The 22,221-nt window shown below is 47.3% G+C and overlaps 1 protein-coding gene across 1 annotated transcript in view; it reads right to left on the reverse strand.

Moving 5' to 3' along the window:
- The window catches only part of LOC132830896 (ORM1-like protein 3), a 44,938-nt gene extending 40,094 nt beyond the window's left edge, over positions 1 to 4,844 (reverse strand). The window contains exon 1 of the mRNA XM_060848824.1: positions 4,730 to 4,844. The gene's annotated coding sequence lies outside the window, so the exon portion shown is untranslated. The remainder of the gene's footprint in view (positions 1 to 4,729) is intronic.
- Between the last annotated feature and the right edge of the window lie 17,377 nt (positions 4,845 to 22,221).

Here is a 22,221-nt window from a genome sequence, read left to right on the forward strand (position 1 = left end):
TCGTTGGATATACACATGGATGATGATGAGATAATGAAGGGGGATGGGCTTAGATTAGTTCACAGGTCGGTGCAAGACCAACAGGCTTGCTCTGCGCTGTATTGTTAGATATTCTATGTTCGGAAAGTCCCAGGACAGATTTGCCTCACTCCCACCAATATCTATCCAAAGCTGGGTGATGTCAGCTGCGGCCGCTAAGTAAGGGAGGAAAAAACCACTGCAGTTCCCAGACTGGATTGAAATCAAACAATCTTCGGTTGGAACTCCAAGTATAATTGGCATGAGCAAGCTTGAATCCTGTGCTCTGAGCTACGATAATCAGTTCTAATTTTTAAGGCTCACAGATGAAGGACAATCTTTTAGCAGTATGCTGAAGCACAAGGATCTCCAGAGGAAGTAGAGTGTTCAGAAAACAGCAAATAAGACAATGGGCTGTGCTCTGACAGACCCCTTATTGACCAACCCAACACTGTTGCACCTTCATAGAATCAGAGATAGAACGCCCAAAGTGAAAAAGCAAAGATTAGTTGTGAAAAAGAGGAATATGATGGTCTGTAACTCTACTAACCAAAAAGAGGATGTAGAAAAGAAACAGTAGAACACAGAGCTTAATGCACGTGAGGAAGGTATTATCACGGAACTCTCAAAGCGAACCTATTGAATTGTAACTGTATGCCACTTCTGAAAACCCAGACTTCTTTGGCATCACAAATGCTGGTGCTGTCTCTCCCTTTTCTCCCCCTCATTTTGGAGCTCAGATAAAAGAGGCCGAAGGTGCACTGATGACTTGCCTAAGCTCACAAAACTGCGTCTTTGGTCGATGACAATAAAAGCGCACACAACAGCTGCCCGAGATTCTGCTGCACGGAACTCCTTTAACAACGGCAATAAAGATGACACAGAACTGCACAACAGGCTGAAATAGCATCCCCTCGAAGCTTTCAGCACAGTACTGAGAAATTAATGAATGACAGAAATTGCCCTGAAGGACAAACCCTTCAATAAAAGCAAATCTCCTGGCAATGAGGAACAATCATCTCTTACAGCTGCTTGGAAAAAAAATCAATTCCTGGGTACGGACAGAATTCAGACAACTCGTGTCACTAACATGAAGGGCATAATCAAATCACTAATAAGTTTCATTCTGGTATCTAAAGCCCTCAAATCAAGTTCAGTAAATAGAACAGGGCTCCATGAAACAGAATGGGATGCAAGTATCTGGTTTGGATCCAACACAGTAATGGATCACAGATTTGGAACCCCAACACTGCCAATACCCTCACTGTCAATTGTTTCTCTCACCACCCCCAGCTAGCCTTTATGCCAGCACGTTATCTGATTTGGAACAAATAAGAGCATATTGCTTAGAGTGGATGAGACATTCTGACCGGACGAACAGACAAAAATGCTGAGTGTGTAATCTAATTATCAGTGAGAAAGTGCCCAGACAAGCATAATCCAGACTCAGAGGAGTGTGTGTGACTACACTGGCATATTTCTAAAGAAAATTCACAGGATCTAAAAACCGTGGGAACTCTTACTTCCTTCAATCTCCCCTTGTTCATAAACTGCAGACACTTTGTAAGCCCTAGCCTGAATCAGAATCGGTTCTTGATTAATTTTGCTCTCTCTCCTACCCTTTTCACCTTGGGAATGCCTTGTATTACCCTCCTCTACGACATGTAACAGCTCAGATCCTATTTCAAAAAATGTCCAGGATATAGTATACAAAAACTAAACATACAGCTGAGAAAAGTATATCCAACCAGAATGCGCAAACTTACTGCACTGTTTCCAGATTTAATGCTGGAATGTGGGCAAACAGAACTTTTAATTTACAAATTTGAATTTAACTAGTGTTAGCTCAAATTTTGGAACATGCTTCATTGCAAACATGCTACAAAACATGTCCTAATTTATTTCCAATTCAGCATTTGCAGCCAATAACGCTAAGTTTAAATTACAGAGGGAGCTTGATTATCTGAAGGACACGGGAGGGAGTATTTGCTCGGTTAACCGAATGCCAGATAATCGAAGTTCCTCTGTGCACAATACTGGTGTTTGTATGCATTTCCAGCACCATGTTAGACCAGTTGAAACAGCAACAAAAAAAAAGTCTTTTTTTTTCTGGATGGACTGCATAGAGAAATGCGTAGAATAGATGGAGTCAACAAAGACTCCTCCAGTTCTCCCACCACTGTTTTTTTCCCGCTACTTTCCTGACGGCACACATTCTACCAGACTACAGCTTCACATATTCTGTTACGCTCTGAGGTCGTACACAATTTACCGTTCAGGTGAGTGCCTGACTGAGCACCTTGGTGGTTTAGCCCAAAGTAAGCATCCACAAGTCCAATCCCATTCTCATGGAAAAGTTACTGGACAGGGAAATCTCTCTTGTCGACCATTTCTTTTTCCTCAGCATCCACTTCTTCCTTTGAAAATATATTTGGAATGTTGTAAATGGAGGTTTAGCTCAGTTGGCTGGACAGCTGGTTTGCAACACAGAGTGACACCGACAGCATGGGTTCAATTCTCACACTGGCTCAGGTCACCATAAAAGGTCCTGATTTCCCAGCCTCAGCCCTTGCCTGAGGTGCGGTGACCCTCAGGTCAAACCACCACCAGTCATCTCTTCCTAATGAGAGCACAGCCCGATGGTTCTGCAGGACAATGACGACTTTACCTTTTTCTCAATAAAGACTTCTTAGCTCCACGTGCTCTAGCAGAGGCAGAGATTCAACCTTAGCATTCCAAATGCTCAAAATCCCAATCGATCGCCAGGAACTTATTACCCTGACTCATTTACTTTCATTGTGAAAAAAGACACGGTTAAATGCCAGCACTAGCCAGCTTCAAGATGGAAGACACAAAGTTGAAGAGGGCACATTTTAATTCTTAAGAATAAATGCCAGACACTTCACAACAGGGATCTAGGGAAGAAAACAAAGGCAGAGAAAAATGAATGATTGCAGAATCAGCAAAACTGCAACACAAAGGTTGAAAGAGTGAGAGATGTTGATCATCATATATTGCTTTAAACAGCGTGCATATAAGGTACCAGAAGATATCTGACAAACAGCAGCAGGATTCAATATTTGAGCAAGACTTCACTGGACATGACTGAATTAAAAATAGATGAGATTACAGCGTGCTACTTGAGGTCAGGGGAGATAATTCCACCAACAATGTCAATAGATAACAGACTGAGTAAAATATATTTCTACAGCTCCCTCGAGTTAACCGGCAACCTTTAAAGTCATTCTTCGCTACTGAGTCAAAAGTCTATTCAACTATATAAGCATCACTGCCAAGCTTAAACCTGCCCTGATAACACCCAAAAACCACAATTTCTGGTTGATTAAAATCAGGGTTTGTGCTGTGACTCGGAGGCTCTGGTCCTGAGATGATTTGCTGAGGTTGTCAGTCCTGGTCTCTAAGCAGTAGGGTCTTGATGTAAACTTAAGTTTAGAAGGAAAGGCTCTGGATTTGGTAATATTATTCATAATCAAATTTTCTGTCACCACAACCTGGTAGCACATTAAGAAAGGTATTAGAATGTAATGAGATTGGGGGAGTTCAGGGAGGAGATGATTCAGCATCTTGAAGAGAGGAAAGGAGGAGATCTGTATTCTCAGTTCTCCAGCTACAGTATTTGAGACAAATACTATTTATCACAATTTCCCATCAGCACAGAGGCAGAATTAAAACGATGAATCAATAGCCCACGACTGATTCAATTTTAAGCTCAAAATCTCTAATAAAACACCATGCCACAATTCCCCACACTGAGCCAAACAAGGACTATCACCCAAGATAAAAAAAACTCAGAAACCAAAGTGCAAGACGTGGACGTCAATTTTTGAAATGTCATCAACAGTTCAGAGTCCATATTCCTGCTCAAAACTGTTCTCCATTTAATTAGTAACGCAACCAGAGGTGATAAGAGGAGAGGTATAGAGTGACAAGGCAGAATGGACTGTTTAGAAATGCGATGTAAAGGATTCATGTGTAACATTCAAGAGGGATTTTATAAATAACAGAATGCCCTGGGCTTTCAACCTCACGCCCGGACATAAAAGCTTAACCACTTACTTATACTTTGCAAACACAAGCATAAACACCATTTCATTTCCATTCACTCAACTGAGAACACAATGCTTTTTATTTCAGGACAAAACCAAAATTCATCGTTTATCTACAATCCAGGGTTCTGACTGAGAAATTCCAGTACCAAACAAGCAGTGACTGACCTGAACGAGGGACGGTCAGATATGTAATTTGCAACACAAATGCAAAAGCAACTATTAAAAGAACACAAAAGTGTTTTTTTTAAAAACCAAGATGTAAATTAATAATTGCACCCATCAGCTAGTCTGCAAAGTTAAAAATCACAGGTTATAGTCCAACAGGTTAAAGGTCTGCAACATTTTGACATTTTTTAAAAAGGAAATCATTTATAAGACCCCACCCCCACCTTGGCTCCCCTTAAAGACAGACTCTCTCTCCTTCTTTAATCCAGGACCATTCTCTTGTAAAGCCCCTGTTGAGGTTACAGGGACCTATTGTCACCAAGTGCAGCCTCAGCCTCAGCCTCAGCACCCCATCCCCACCCCATCCCCTCATGTACCCCAACATGCCCTTCCACTTAATCCCTCCTGAAGCCTGACCCCTACACACCCCCTCCCCATTCCTTCCCCCGCGGGGCTCAGTTCCCCGGGTCCCTTACCTGGGGACTGCGGTGTGAAATGGTGTTGGGAGGGACGCCCGGAGCCCGGGGCCTCAGGAGCTCGAGCTGCTGCCGCCGCTGCTGCCGTTCTCCAGCTGCGGGCTCGCGGTGAACATCCCCCGACCCTCCGCCCCGCCCCCCACACCAACCCCTCTGTGACATCACCCTCAGCGCCACTCAGCCAGCTCACACCGCCATCCGGCGGCGGGAGGTCGCCAGCTCAAGATGATGCCAGCTCAGGATGATGCCAGCTCACACCGCCATCCGGTGGCGGGAGGTCGCCAGCTCAAGATGATGCCAGCTCACACCGCCATCCGGTGGCGGGAGGTCGCCAGCTCAGGATGATGCCAGCTCACACCGCCATCCTGTGGAGGGAGGTCACCACTCTATTCCTGATGAAAGCCTTTTGCGCGAAACGCCGATTTTCCTGCTCCTCGGATGCTGCCTGACCTGCTGTGTTTTTCCAGCACCACTTTAATCTAAACTCTGGTTTCCAGCATCTGCAGTCCTCACTTTTGCCTAGCTCAGGATGATGCCAACTTACACCGCCATCCGGTGGCGGGAGGCCGCCAGCTCAGGATGATGCTAGCTCACACCGCCATCCGGTGACGGAAGTCGCCAGCTCAGGACACTGCCAGCTCACACCGTCACCTGGTGGCGGGAGGTCGCCAGGTCAGGACACAGCCAGCGCACACCGCCACCTGGTGGTGAGATGAAACTGACGTTTGAGCCATTTTGCATTGACTTGTGGACAGTTGGGTGCATCAAGGATTGAAAGGAACCTATTGGTTCCAATAATAGGGAGTTTAAAGGCATTTATAATGTAGGAGACACGAACATTGATGATGTAAGAGTTTTCAATGGAGAAACAGATGGCAATATTTGGACAAAAGTATCACTGCCTTGTGTAATGCAGCCATAACTTTTACAAACACCTCCACCCCAGATTCATTTGATGGGAGTGATGATTCTTGACTGTTTAACGTATGAATTAGGGGGATGGATAAGTCATTCAGCCCCTCGAACCTGCTCCACCATTCAATAAGGCAATGGCCTATTTGAATGTGCCCTAGCTATCACATTCTCACCTCCTGCCCACCCTGGTACCTCTTGAGTCTCCATCGTGGGCATGCTGTTGGATTGAGCTGATTGGGTGTATCTGTGAGTAATCCCTCAACGTTAAGTTGCAGGCTGTGAATTGTGAGTCCAGTGATGTGGGAGCCACAGAGTCGAGGTTTGCTGCAACGAAGCTCAGCACAAGCTGAACGTACAGCATCTAATCTGGGGACCCTGTAGCCTTCAGGATTCAATGACGATATTGATAATTTTACAGCCTGAACAACTCTTCCATGATCTTGACCCACCCCACACCCCAGATCCTGTCATGACATGCTTTCAGCACAGTTGACTCATTTTCACCTACTCTTGGACTCCATTATCAGGTGATATTCCTCCCTGGCTTACTCTTACTATCCCTTTGTCTGTCTAACTTTGTTTTGCTCTCTCTGGGCTCCACCTCCATCTATCCACTCACTCCTATCCCCCACCCCAGCCCCTGTCATTAGACTAAATACCAACTTTTCATAGTTCCTATCAGTTCTGACGGGTCGCTGGACCCAAAACTGCTTTCTCTTCACAATCCTGCCAGACCTGTTGATTTCTCCAACAATTTCTGTTGCTTTACATTTCCAGCATTGACAGTTCTTTGTTTTACTTCAGCATTCTGTGATCTGGGGTTAATCGAGTGCAGACGTGTTGAATTTGGTTCACGAGAGAAATGATAATTCTTCCCAGTATAGGACAAGTACCGACAGATGGTGTGGAAGAGTTATATTTAACTCAAAATATTAGTGTTGTTTCTTTCTCCAGCCATGCTAAGTACTTCCAAAATTTGTGTTTCTATTTCAGATTTCTAGCTTCTGGAGTAATTACTTTATTTATGAATACTCTGATAGGTGATTTTGAACAGCAGAGTAACCACCTCATTTTCTAAACGTTTACCTCACTTCTGACATTTCCAACTTGGATTCTTGAGGAAGCATGTAAAGACCATGTTTTATTTCTCTGCATTTTAATTGTGGACTGAAATGAGAAAAGAACCATTTTAACACCAAGGATTGCTGGAGGATTGCTGAGTGTTTCGAAAGCAAGTGACCTGATACTCATTGTAAACACTGTTTGTTTAGCTGCCAATTCCAGCAGCAGTCAGACTGTAGTTTGCAGATGAGCTGTAACTAGAAGGTTGTGCACAATTGTAGCTTTGACTGTCAATTAGTAACTGATTAACTGGTCACTAGTCCACAGACCAATGATGACAAATGTCTTCTGCCTGCCAGCAATGATGTGATTGCTCCCCAGGTAGCTGAACAGCTAGGAGTGTGAACGAGATCCAGAGAAGCCTTCAGATCGCCACCAGCTCAGAAGCTTTCTGTTCTCTGCAGTAAAAGCTGCTTGAAACCTAAAGCAAACAGAGTTCTCTTTCTGTCAGCAGTTGTTGCAAACTGTGACTTTGAATTAACACATCAGAGATCTTTCACAAGTGTGGACCAGCCCCTGGATCCCTCCTGTGAACCAGTGGAAGCATCTAGAGAAGGAAGACTGAGAAGCTAGGCCTCAAAAACCGTTTTAAAAGAAATTACCATCACTACAGAATTACTTAGAAGTTATTTATTAACTTCAGGCACACAGAAAACTCACATGTTATAGTTCAGAAATCAAATGCCCAAACGTACAATAATGATAAGAAAAATGACAGAAATCATATTGTTTACATCACAACTCACATTACCACTAGGCTACCCTCACCTCCTAATTTACTGAAAGATGTACAGAAGAAGTCTTTATTTTGATGCTGACAGGTAGTCCTTACATCAACCTGACAAGGATATTAACTGTATCAACTGCTTTAGGTTAAAAGGGAGAGGATTTTGACAAGCTCGTCTTCCAAAGATAACTTGTAGATAATTTATACCGACCACTTGAGGACAAAACAGAATCGTGTCTCCTAATCTGAGGGTGACTGAGACGGGTGGTAACGCAGTTTACCATTCATGCTGGATTGTTTCTTTAAAATACAGAACCTATCACCTCCAAATTGAACCAATCTTATAATGTACCAAACAATATGCAAATATTGAGGATTGTACTTGTGTTCTTATTGTAAGAATTCGGTTTGTTCCACACAATGCTTCATTTGAAGGTTCACGTGTTGTATTGTGAACAGACATGTTTGGTTCTTTCTGTGTTTCAGGAGGATTGTAAATTGTTAAAGTTGCCAATCTCCAATGTTTTGAAATAGTGAACTTCACTTTAGTTTTTAAGATGACAGAATACATGATTCAGTTGGGTTGGCTAAACTGACAATTGAACATGCTTGTGTTGTTTAGTTCAGTTGGCTGGACGGTTGGTTTGTGATGTAGTGTGATACCGACAGTGTGGGTTTGATCCCTGACACTGCCGAAGGTCACTATGATTAGATTAGATTACAGTGTGGAAACAGGCCCTTCGGCCCAACAAGTCCACACCGACCCGTCGAAGCGTAACCCACCCATACCCCTATATTTACCCACTATGGGCAATTTAGCATGGCCAATTCACCTGAACCTGCACATCTTTGGACTGTGGGAGGAAACCGGAGCACCCGGAGGAAACTCACGCAGACACGGGGAGAACGTGCAAACTCCACACAGTCAGTCGCCTGAGGCGGGAATTGAACCCGGGTCTCTGGCGTTGTGAGGCAGCAGTGCTAACCACTGTGCCACCGTGCCGCCCACGAAGATCCCACCTGAGGAGAGATGACCTCAGGTTAAACTCATCACCGGTTGCCTGTCTGTGGTGACACTTTTAACTCACTCTGTTTAATTTGGCTATGGCCTGAATAAAATGGGCAGTTGTGAGACTATGAGGAAGCTTGTGAATTGTGCTTTAAAACATCATGCCTGTCACTTTAAGTGGAATTGCCATCGAGTCGGTCGAACACCCTTTTCCATCTCCTCTTCCTTTGAAGCATTCAAACTTCTGACAGTGGGACTAAAGGAGTGCAAGGATGTTTCCCCTGGTTTAGGGGGCTACAGCCATAGGGGCTACAGTCTCAGAATAACGGGTAGGTCCATTCCCTCTCAGATGAGGAGGGAAATTTTCACTCGGGGAATGGTGAGAATTTGTTACTCTTTACCACAGAGGTATATGGAGGTTCAATCATTGAGTAAACATGACACAGGAACTGACAGACTTGTAGCTATAAAGGTATCAAAGGATTTGTGGGACAATGGTGTCAAGGTTAATGATTAGCCTTGATCTAGATGAATGGCAGAGTGAGCTGACTCAACCCAATGGCCTTCCATGCTCCTGCCTCCTACAGTCAGTAGGCTATTCCTGATGAAGGGCTTTTACCTGAAACGTCGATTCTGCTGCTCTTCAGGTGTTACCTGACCTGCTGTGCTTTTCCAGCACCACTCTGATCTAAACTCCTCCAGTCAGTCATCCAGTCTTCTTGCAATCTCACTGGATCTAAGTCTTTCCCCCAGCAGCCTCTGTCTGGTCTTCTTCGCTTCTCTCTCCCCCCTCCTTCCTGGCCATCCCACCTCAATCATTCAGCCCAGCGTGTCCTGCCCGACATTCTCCGCAACAGGCCACCACCTCACTCCTTCCGCATTTAAACACAGCGATAGAAAATCTGGCAAAGAGAATTCTATCTGCACAGGCGTTACTTTCATTACTTATTTTTATTTAATTAAGGCATTTCACATGGAAAAAACAGCAAGGCGGCCGTTATGTATATAACAGGGAAATGGTATAAACAGCTAAACCAGGATCTAAGCAGAAAGAGAATTAATCCCCAAGACAGTACTTTCTCACCATAGTGCAGAAGTGGGAATCTTTGTCACTTGACCTTATGTAAGAGCATAAACGCATGGTAGACACTACCAGTTACTGCGTCTTGCCCGGTGAGTGTGTGTAATGCTGTTTTCAATGCAGAGCACAATGAAGGAATTGGAGCAGCTGTATGAGTGCTGCCCCAACATCTTCCCACTCACAAGTGATGCTGCAAGTCCACTCGCGCCATTCCCCCTCCTCCATTCACCACAATAATCGCCTGAAATGCGAATCCCTCTGGTGCTTGAGCCATGCCAGACCATCTTCTGAGGCCTAGTAACACAGGTAAAAACAAACGTCAAATCAGTTCGCCCTTTCACACTCGGATGCTGCCTTTATCGCGGACACCAACCACCTTCCAGGTGGGGAAGCTATGACTTTGAAGTCAGTTGACTGTGTCCCCTCAGCCAGAGAGTTTAGTCCCACTCCAGGCGCTCAGCACAGAAGTGAAGGCCAACAATCCCAGTGCAGAACTGAGGGCTGCACGGTTGGAGATGCCACCAGTCTGTCAGGTGCGATGTGAAACTGCTCAGGTGGATGTCAAAGACTCCCGTGGCACTGGATCCCTACGAGAGGCAGGGGATCCAGTGACCCTTCAGTCATCACAAATCAAAGTAGATCATCCAGTCATTATTAGACTGCTCAACACCAATTGGCTGCTGTGTTTCCTATGTTAAAGCAGTGACTTAACCTCAACTAATAGTTCAGCGCTTGGAAAGGGTGCGATATAAGTGTAAGTTTTCTTTCCTTGTGAATCTTACCAACTACTTCAGGGTATGTTCTGACAGTACCCACACTACTCAGAAAATAGGATATGGAAAAGAATAGCAGAGCAATAGGCCCTTCAGCCCATCATATCTGCACTGCTCATGGTGACATGTTAAACTAATCCCATCTTCCCGCAAGTGGTCCATATCCCTCTGTCAATAGATGGTAAGATGCAACCAAAAAGCAGATCAGACAGCAATCCGAGGAGCTAAAAGGCCTGAAACATTGACTTTCCTGCTCCTCGGATGCTGTCTGACCTGCTGTGTCCTTCCAGCTTCACACCTACTGACAGCATCTGCAGTCCTTACTGCCTCCCTCCCGGAGGACTCAACATTGAGTTCTCCAATTTCAAATAATTCCCATCCCCCGACTCCCTTCCCAGCCCCTCCCCCTCCCTTCCACTCCTTCCTGCCAACAACCGGATTCATTCCTCCCGTTGACCAATCAGGTCGTACCCTCAGCCTGTTTTCACCTATCCCCACCTCACTAACCTGCCCCCACGTTATCTGCAACTCCCCCTACACCCACCCCTAGTCCTGAAGAAAGGTAACACCCGCAATGTCGACCTGCCCACCTCCTGATGCTGCCTGTCTTGCTGTGTTCTTCCAGCCTCTTGCTTGTCAACTTTGGATTCCAGCATCTGCAATTGTTCTTGTCTCTAACCCAGGTTTGTCCCTCTATTCCCTGCCTGGTTGAGTGTGTGACTAAAAGCCTCTTAAACGTTGCTATCGTATCTGCCTTTAGCACTTGCTGTGGCAGCACGTTCCAGGCACTGACCACTCTCCGTGTTGAAAATGTGCCTCTCACATCTCTTTTAAACTTTCCCCCTCTCATCTCAAACCCTTTTCCCACTAGGATTTGATATTTCCAACTTGGGAAAATAAAGACTCTAACTAGCCACATGCCAAAGATTTAACAGTCCGGCTTCATCACAGAATCCCTACAGAGTGGAAGTAGGCCATTCAGCCCATTGAGATCACACCGACCCCTCCGAACAGCATTCCACCCCAGAACTACCTCATCCCTGTAAGCCCACATTTCCCATGGTTAGCCCTCCCAGACTGCACACCCCTGGACACCAACGGCAACGTGGCACGGCCAATCCACCTCAGCCGCACATCTTTGGATTGTGGGAGGAAACCGGAGCACCCGGAGGAAACCCACGCAGACACTGGGAGGGGGGGAGTGTGCAAGCTCCACACAGACAGTTTGAGTTGGATAGTCAGCCAAGATCACGTTGGACGGTGGAGCAGCTTGAAGGGCTGAATGGCCTCCTCCGTTACTGTGTTAGACCATTCTTCCGCAGTCTGAGAAACCATGGAGCAAGATGCCAGCTATCACTCACCATTTGAAAGGCATGGTCTACAGGGGCTTTGAAGGATTAAAATAAATTGCTTTGATGGACTGAAGGCATTGACCTGGAGCGAGTCTAAAAATGCGTTGCTGGAAAAGCGCAGCAGGTCAGGCAGCATCAAAGGAGAAGGAGAATTGACGTTTCGGGCATAAGCCCCCTGATGAAGGGCTTATGCCCGAAACGTCGATTCTCCTGCTCCTTGGATGCTGCCTGACCTGCTGTGCTTTTCCAGCAACACATTTTTAGGCTCTGATCCCTAGCATCTGCAGTCCTCACTTTCTCCTGGAGGGAGTCTACCCTGGATCAATTATTTCTGACAATGATTTCTTTGTGGTATATTCTGACTGTTATGTGGTAGTTAATTCGGCTGCTTTTTCAGGTCCATCGTTGACCAGGATGTTTTTTTTTGATCATGGAATGTGGGCATTTATGGCCCAGAGACCCGACAAGAGTCAGCTACATTACTGTGGGGTTGTGAGGGCCAGAGCAGCAAAGGTCTCCTTCTCTAAAGAAAGGAACCGTTTGTGGACCAGATGAGATTTTTATGGCAAATCAATAATGGTGACTTGGTTAGTGAGGAGGAAGGGAGGACTGCAGATGCTGCAGAGTCAGAGTCAGAAAGGGTGGCGCTGGAAAAGCACAGCAGGTCAGGCAGCATCCGAGGAGCAGGAGAATCGACGTTTTGGGCAATAGCTCTTCGTCAGGAATGGCCTTATGCCCGAAGTGTTGATTCCTGCTCCTTGGATGCTGCCTGACCTGCTGTGCTTTTCCAGCGCCACACTCTCAACTCTGACTCAGTTAGGTTTTAAAACCCAAGCTTTTAAAATTAAATTCAAAGTTCACCATCTACCATGGTGGGCTTCGAACCCACGACCCCAAAACATTAGCTTTGGGGTTCTGGATTACCAGCCCAGTGACATTGCCACTATGTCACCATGGAGGAGAAAGTGAGGTCTGCAGATGCTGGAGATCAGAGCTGAAAATGTGTCGCTGGAAAAGTGCAGCAGGTCAGGCAGCATCCAAGGAACAGGAAACTCGAAACAGGAAGCCCTTCCTGATGAAGGGCTTATGCCCGAAACGTTGAGTTTCCTGTTCCTTGGGTGCTGCCTGACCTGCTGCGCTTTTCCAGCAACACATTTTCACCACTATGTCACCATCTCCACCATACTGTACTGTATACTCTTCCTCCACATCCACCCTGTGAGCTGTCCAGTCTTCAGGGTTGTGCCCCAGACTGGATACAGGAACATAATGTTGGCCAATTGCCATGTGGGATCCTGACACTCTCTGTACTCACCACGTGGAATCAGTCATGACATTTTGACCTCGGAATGAATAAATCGGCACCTTTGGGTTAAAATGTCCCCCAGAGCCACTGAAGATGGCATCCCAGTTGTAAAACAGCATTTCACCCTGTAAAAAAAGGACAAAATCAGAATGTGGCTTCTCAACAGTTATAGGATAAAAAGCTGATGAGTGAGCTGACCCCTAATGAGAGAAGGCAGAGTGACAGCAGGATAAACAGATCCCCTTTGAGGAAAAAGAATTCAAAACCTGAAAAGAAATGAACTCTACAGTGGAATACAGTAACCCAGTGTTCATAGACTCCCTATGGTGTTGAAGTAGGCCATTCGGCCCATCAAGTCCACACTGCCTTCAATACGCTGACCGTTCATGATTCCTCAGGAACTGAAGCAGTGCATTTACAAGTGCAGCAAGACCTAGACAAATATCCTGACTGGCACTGACAATTGCCGGTTAACGTTCGTGCCACACGAATACCAGACAGTGACCCACTGTCCATTGGCACCCAATAGCCAAACCATCACTGAACCTTCCACATCCTGGGGATTGACCAGAAAACAAACTGGGCTAGTCATATCAATACAGTGGCTACAACAGCAGGTCAGAGGCTGGGAGTATTGCAGTGAGTAGATCCCGGAATTTCCTCCCTGAGGGCATTGTGGGTCTACCTACAGCCGATGGACTGCAGTGGTTCAAGAAGGCAGCTCACCACCACCACCGCGTTGTCAACGACAACAGGGGATGGGCAGTCCAAATACTGACCAGCCAGAGATACCCTCATCCCATGAGGGAATAAAACAGAAAGCACTGATGCAGACTGGTCATTTACTCTTTCTACATACAGCTGACGCAACCTGTGCCCCGCATTTTCTGTTCAAGGGGATGAATTTCATGATTTGTTTTGGTTGCCTTGTGGAGGATTCTCTCTCTCGGTGCATCTCATCAAACTTGCTTCATTAACCCCATCTCCTGGTCATACGGCACTGCCGCACCCAATCCTAGCTCCATCCTATCGCTCAACCATATCCCAGTCAGGATACTCTGGGATTGGCTAACATCCCTGGCACTGGTGCCGTGGTTAAAAGCCCTTATTGTGCACCTGGACAAGCGCTGTCAGTCTGGCAAGCACCCCTCACCCTCCACACCTACCCCCCCACACCCACCCCCACTCCCACCACCTCTTCCCCTCACGCCCAACACCTCCCCCCACCTGCACCCAAGCAGCACAGTCTCTGTCCTCTGGAGGAATGGACAGCAAGAAGGTCAATGACATGTCGGTGCCAACATCTACTCCCTGTCACCGCACACTCACTCTATCTCTGCTACTGTATCCATCTCCCAACAAGGCTCACGCTCACGGACTGCTACGTCTTTATTCATTCAATGTCCCCCGTCCCAACCCCCCAGCCCGACAACACTAATCCTGCCGTCCCTCTGCATTGCCCACTCACTCGCCCTGGCACTTGCCCACCTGCAGCAACAGCTCTCCCACCCTCTGCCAGCTCCTTTAGCACCAGCTTTTCCCACATTCCAGGAGGTAAGGAGCCCTCGATAGGTCAGGAAGCAACCTGAAAGGATTCCTGATATCCAGCTCTTGCCCCCTTTCGGTGGTCGGAGTCAGGATACTGTCCACTCTGAGCAGCTGACATGCCCTTGCCCCTGGACCGGAACCACCAACTGCCCTTGTCATATTGTGTCAGAGGCCCATTCCCGAAGGCTAATCTCCTTGCCCTGACTGACAACTGTGACAAGCTTTCTGCTTTAGTGCCTGTACTACAGCAGTGGGGTTAGCCTGGTGTCTCTGCTGAGGAGAGAAATATCACCAGGCAGGGCCAGGACGCTGTGAGTATCCAGGGCAGCTCAGAGCCAGTGAGTGTGAGTGGAGAGCCCAGAGATGCAACCTGGTGCAGTCCATGAGCAAGGAGTGTGTCCCTGGGCACACAGTGTCCTTGCTGCATCCTGACCATGAGAGTTACTGGGACACAGCACTGAAGGACAGAAACGTACTGCCAGACGGTGGGAGTACGCCATGAGAATTTTTAAAGGCTGGCACACCTCAAGCAGGGTGGTACGGTAGCTCAGTGGTTAGCACTGCTGCCTCACAGTGCCAGGGACCCTGGTTCGATTCCACCCTCAGGTGACTACTTGTGTGGAGTTGCACATTCTTCCTGCATCTGCCTGGGTTTCCTCCGGGTGTTCCGGTTTCCTCCCACAGTCCAAAGATGTGAGGTTTGGGTGGATTGGCAATTCTAAATTGCCCATAGCGTCCAGAGATGTGCTGGCTAGGTGGGTTGCCATGGGAAATGCAGGGTTACAGGGATAGAGTTGGGAGGGTGGAGCTAGGTGGGACGCTCTTTGTACGGTCGGTAATGACTCGATGGACCTAATGGCCTGGTTCTGCACTCGAGGGATACTACGATTCTATGAATGCCATGGTGACCAACATGAGGGACATTTGGGGAAATCAGCAAGCTTGTGGTCCCTGTTCTGACATCCACGGTGCGGTCTCATGACATGTTCGGTGAGATCGGAAGCTGAGTATTACTGAGGTGAGTTGGGTCATTAAAAAGCAATAATCTTGAGTTGGCAAGTCTACCCCTGATGTTGGGATAAACCTTCTCTGCTACAAACCTCACCGGAGACGAGCAGGAGGCTGGAAGAACACAGCAAGCCAGGCAGCATCAGGACTAGGTGTGGGGGTCCTGAAGGAGGGTTAATACCCAAAACGTTAAATTCTCCACCTCCTGCTGCTGTCTTGTGTTCTTCCAGCCTCCTGCTTGCCTACCTTGGATTCCAGCATCTGCAGTATTTATTTTTGTCTCCTCAAATCTCGCCGTGGCTCACATAGTTCAGGCCTCAAATGGATTCTACCCTCTGTCCCCCAGCACAGCTCCCCTGTGGGATTGCCCAGTCAAGTATAATGAGTTATCTCCCGCGGGATGGGTACTTGCCTTGAGGTTGACAATTGGCACGGACATCCTCTCAGATCTCCTCACGATGGAGATCAGGTCCTGGTTACTTGAGGTGAGGAAGGCCCGGAAAGTTCCTTGCAGCCCGGCTTCCCGAGCCTGTTGGAAACACTGCAGGTCAGCGCCCCGAATCCCAGTCATCCCGCCCGTGAGGGGAGCGTTCAGAGCCACCAGGTGAAGCTGCAGGAAGAAGAGGCGAAACAGCAAGTAACTCCGGCGCTGGGTAAGTGCAAATGTGCATTTCTGAAGCGCCTTTAACATAGTGAAGCACACCAAGTGGTGTTGCCCCAAGAACAGCGTGTGACCCCAGCTACATTCCACAACATTGAGGCTAACAAGTGTGGTGCTGGAAAAGCACAGCCAGTCAGGAAGCAACAGAGAAGCATGAGAGTCGATGTTTCCGGCATAAACTCTTCATCAGGAATGTTCTGGTGCCTTTCCTTCTCCTCGGATGCTGCCTGACCTGCTGCGCTTTTCCAGCGCCACACTCTCGACTCTGAGCTCCAGCATCTACAGTCCTCACTTTCTCCTTCCACAATGTTGGGGCGGCTAGCCAATGGGGTGTTTGGGCTTAAGGAGTGGAATTAAAGGAGGAGATACGGGCAGACAGGTGAAAACATTTAGGAGGGTATCCCAAAGCTGAATGCCCGGTCAGGAACGCCGGAGCAATTCAAATGGGAAGTGCTGAGCCGGACAAAATTACACGAATGTAGAGATTTCTATGGGCCGTGAGGCTGGAGATGATCAGAGAGAAAACATGCTAAGGAAGGGTCCTTTCCAAGCTCTGTCACTACCCTTCCACTATTGCATGTTTTTCATTAATGCTAGAACAGGTTTTAATAGAGCAAAGAAGTCAGTCCATTGACCAACTGTCCCTGTGCGAGCTGTGTAAAAGAGAATTATCCATTAGCTCCACTGCTCTCTACTTACACTACAGGCCTGCACTTTTTTTTGTTTTTAAGTAGAGATTCTGAAATCTAAGATTACATTTGCTTACATCGCACTTTCTGACAGTATATTCCAGACAATAAGCCACCAGCCTCTCCATCTCTCGATTCATTCCATGCTACAGTTGCATTCTTGTGCACTTTGCACAAGTGAAAATTCGGTTGCAGGTACACCTGGATAGTGGGCACACAGTAAGTGGGTCAGGTATGGGTACACTTGGATAGTGGGTATTCAATAAGTGGGTCAGGTACAGGTACACCTGGATAGTGGGTACACAATAAATGGATCAGGTATGTGGACACCTGGATAGTGGGTACACAGTAAGTGGGTCAGGTACAGATACACCTGGACAGTGGGTACACAGTAAGTGCGTCAGGTACAGGTACACCTGGATAGTGGGTATTAAGTAAGTCGGTCAGGTACAGGTACACCTGAATAGTGGGTACACAGTAAGTGGGTTAGGTACAGGTACACCTGGAGAGTGGGTACACAGTAAGTGGGTCAGGTATAGGTATACCTGGAGAGTGGGTACACAGTAAGTGGGTCAGGAACAGGTACACTTGAATAGTGGGTACACAGTAAGTGGGTCAGGTACAGGTACACTTGGATAGTGGGTACACAGTAAGTGGGTCAGGTACAGATACACCTGGACAGTGGGTACACAGTAAGGGGGTCAGGTACAGGTACACTTGGATAGTGGGTATTCAGTAAGTGGGTCAGGTACAGGTACACCTGGATAGTGGGTACACAGTAAGTGGCTCAGGTATAGGTACACCAGGATAGTGGGTATACAGTAAGTGGGTCAGGTACAGGTACACCTGGATAGTGGGTACACAGTAAGTGGCTCAGGTATAGGTACACCAGGATAGTGGGTATACAGTAAGTGGGTCAGGTACAGGTACACCTGGATAGTGGGTACACAGTAAGTGGATCAGGTACAGGTACACTTGGATAGTGGGTATTCAGTAAGTGGGTCAGGTACAGGTACACCTAAATAGTGGGTACACAGTAAGTGCGTCAGGTACAGGTACACCTGGATAGTGGGTATTAAATAAGTCGGTCAGGTACAGGTACACCTGAATAGTGGGTACACAGTAAGTGGGTTAGGTACAGGTACACCTGGAGAGTGGGTACACAGTAAGTGGGTCAGGTATAGGTATACCTGGAGAGTGGGTACACAGTAAGTGGGTCAGGAACAGGTACACTTGGATAGTGGGTATTCAGTAAGTGGGTCAGGTACAGGTACACCTGGATAGTGGGTACACAGTAAGTGGCTCAGGTATAGGTACACCAGGATAGTGGGTATACAGTAAGTGGGTCAGGTACAGGTACACCTGGATAGTGGGTACACAGTAAGTGGCTCAGGTATAGGTACACCAGGATAGTGGGTATACAGTAAGTGGGTCAGGTACAGGTACACCTGGATAGTGGGTACACAGTAAGTGGATCAGGTACAGGTACACTTGGATAGTGGGTATTCAGTAAGTGGGTCAGGTACAGGTACACCTAAATAGTGGGTACACAGTAAGTGCGTCAGGTACAGGTACACCTGGATAGTGGGTATTAAATAAGTCGGTCAGGTACAGGTACACCTGAATAGTGGGTACACAGTAAGTGGGTTAGGTACAGGTACACCTGGAGAGTGGGTACACAGTAAGTGGGTCAGGTATAGGTATACCTGGAGAGTGGGTACACAGTAAGTGGGTCAGGAACAGGTACACTTGGATAGTGGGTACACAGTAAGTGGGTCAGGTACAGGTACACTTGGATAGTGGGTACACAGTAAGTAGGTCATGAACAGGTACACTTGGATAGTGGGTATACAGTAAGTGGGTCAGGTACAGGTACACTTGGATAGTGGGTACACAGTAAGTGGGTCAGGTATAGGTACACCTGGATAGTGGGTACACAGTAAGTGGGTCAGGTATGTGTACACCTGGATAGTGGGCACACAGTAAGTGGGTCAGGTACGGGTACACCTGGATAGTGGGTATTCAATAAGTGGGTCAGGTACAGGTACACCTGGACAGTGGGTACACAATAAATGGATCAGGTATGTGTACACCTGGATAGTGGGTACACAGTAAGTGGGTCAGGTACAGATACACCTGGACAGTGGGTACACAGTAAGGGGGTCAGGTACAGGTACACTTGGATAGTGGGTATACAGTAAGTCGGTTAGGTATAGGTATACCTGGACAGTGGTTATTCAGTAAGTGAGTCAGGTACAGGTACACCTGGATAGTGGGTACACAGTAAGTGGATCAGGTACAGGTCCACTTGGATAGTGGGTACACAGTAAGTGGGTCAGGTACAGGTACCCCTGGATAGTGGGTACACAGTAAGTGGATCAGGTACAGGTACACTTGGATAGTGGGTACACAGTAAGTGGGTCAGGTACAGATACACCTGGATAGTGGGTACACAGTAAGTAGGTCAGGAACAGGTACACTTGGATAGTGGGTATACAGTAAGTGGGTCAGGTACAGGTACACCTGGATAGTGGGTACACAGTAAGTGCGTCAGGTACAGGTACACCTGGATAGTGGGTATTAAATAAGTCGGTCAGGTACAGGTACACTGAATAGTGGGTACACAGTAAGTGGGTTAGGTACAGGTACACCTGGAGAGTGGGTACACAGTAAGTGGGTCAGGTATAGGTATACCTGGAGAGTGGGTACACAGTAAGTGGGTCAGGAATAGGTACACTTGGATAGTGGGTACACAGTAAGTGGGTCAGGTACAGGTACACTTGGATAGTGGGTACACAGTAAGTGGGTCAGGTACAGATACACCTGGATAGTGGGTACACAGTAAGTAGGTCAGGAACAGGTACACTTGGATAGTGGGTATACAGTAAGTGGGTCAGGTACAGGTACACCTGGATAGTGGGTACACAGTAAGTGGGTTAGGTATAGGTACACCTGGATAGTGGGTACACAGTAAGTGGGTTAGGTACAGGTACACCTGGAGAGTGGGTACACAGTAAGTGGGTCAGGTATAGGTATACCTGGAGAGTGGGTACACAGTAAGTGGGTCAGGAATAGGTACACTTGGATAGTGGGTACACAGTAAGTGGGTCAGGTACAGGTACACTTGGATAGTGGGTACACAGTAAGTGGGTCAGGTACAGATACACCTGGATAGTGGGTACACAGTAAGTAGGTCAGGAACAGGTACACTTGGATAGTGGGTATACAGTAAGTGGGTCAGGTACAGGTACACCTGGATAGTGGGTACACAGTAAGTGGGTTAGGTATAGGTACACCTGGATAGTGGGTACACAGTAAGTGGGTTAGGTACAGGTACACCTGGATAGTGGGTACACAGTAAGTGGGTCAGGTACAGGTACACCTGGATGGTGGGTACACAGTTACTGGGTTAGGTACAGGTACACCTGGATAGTGGGTACACAGTAAGTGGGTCAGGTATAGGTACATCTTGACAGTGGGTTTCAGCAAATCAGTGGAGTGGTAATCCAGAGGATTAGATTACTCTTCAGAGCATGAATTCAATTCATGTTGGGAATTAGCCGCATCTTATAAATAAATCTGGGATAAAATATGAACGTCATCAAGAAGGATCATCAAACTACAGACTGGCTTTGTTTGCTAATGCCCTTTGTTTGGGCAATTTCCTGTACCTGACCCACTTACTATGTACCCACTATCCAGGTGTACCTGTACCTGACCCACTTACTGTGTACCCACTATCCAGGTGTACCTGTACCTGATGCACTTACTGTGTACCCACTATCCAGGTGTACCTGTACCTGATGCACTTACTGTGTACCCACTATCCAGGTGTACCTGTACCTAACCCACTTACTGTGTACCCACTATTCAGGTGTACCTGTACCTGACGCACTTACTGTCTACCCACTATCCTGGTGTACCCGTACCTGACCCACTTACTGTGTACCCACTATCCAGGTGTACCTGTGCCTGACCGACTTATTTAATACCCACTATCCAGGTGTACCTGTACTTAATGCACTTACTGTGTACCCACTATTCAGGTGTACCTGTACCTGATGCTCTTACTGTCTACCCACTATCCTGGTGTACCCGTACCTGACCCACTTACTGTGTACCCACTGTCCAGGTGTACCTGTACCTGACCCACTTACTGTGTACTCACTATCCTGGTGTACCCGTACCTGACCCACTTACTGTGTACCCACTATCCAGGTGTACCTGTACCGGACCCACTTACTGTGTACCCACTGTCCAGGTGTACCTGTACCTGACCCACTTACTGTGTACCCACTCTCCGGGTGTACCTGTACCTGACCCACTTACTGTGTACCCACTCTCCGGGTGTACCCGTACCTGACCCACTTACTGTGTGCCCACTATTCAGGAGATGGAAAGCTGCCAACCTTGAACTGTCTGGCATATATCTAAGACCAATCTCACAACAATGTGGCTGACTATTAACTGCCAAGTAAGCTCACAAGTAACGTTAAATCGTTCCATGAAAAATGCCTAGTGAATGTGAATCAAGGAGTAGCAATTCACCCCCTCAGCCTGCTCTGTCATCCAATAAGATTATGGCTGATCCATTGGTTGTAGCTCCATTTTCTTGCCCATCCGCAGTCTACCATTCTCTTACTGGTGAAGAAGCTATTTATTTTCACTTTATAAATATTCAGGATCTCAGCCTCAACAGCTCTCCAAGGAAGGGACTCACAACCATCTGAGAGCAAAAAAAAGTCTTAAATTGGAGACCCCTTATATTAAATTGTGCACCAAGTCTTAGTTTTTCCCAAAAGGTTCTTTCAGTACCTACCCAATCAAAGCCCTTCAGGATTGTGGAAGTTTCAATAAGATTCACCCTCCCATTCTTCTGAGTGTCATTAGATGCAGGTCCAACCTTTCCTCATCAGATAGCACCCCTCCATCCCAGATTGGCGGCACGGTGGCACAGGGGTTAGCACTGCTGCCTCACAGCGCCAGGGACCTGGGTTCAATTCCCGCCTCAGGCGACTGACTGTGTGGAGTTTGCACGTTCTCCCCGTGTCTGCGTGGGTTTCCTCCGGGTGCTCCGGTTTCCTCCCACAGTCCAAAGATGTGCGGGTCGGGTGAATTGGCCATGCTAAATTGCCCGTAGTGTTAGGTAAGGGGTATATGTATGGGTGGGTTGCGCTTCGGCGGGTCGGTGTGGACTTGTTGGGCCGAAGGGCCTGTTTCCACACTGTAAGTAATCTAATCTAAAAAAAACATCACTGGGGCGAGCCTTCGCTACACTGCTGGTAATGCTGTTATGTCCCA

The sequence above is a fragment of the Hemiscyllium ocellatum genome, chromosome 32, assembly GCF_020745735.1.
Source record: "Hemiscyllium ocellatum isolate sHemOce1 chromosome 32, sHemOce1.pat.X.cur, whole genome shotgun sequence".
Taxonomy (NCBI): Eukaryota; Metazoa; Chordata; class Chondrichthyes; order Orectolobiformes; family Hemiscylliidae; genus Hemiscyllium; species Hemiscyllium ocellatum.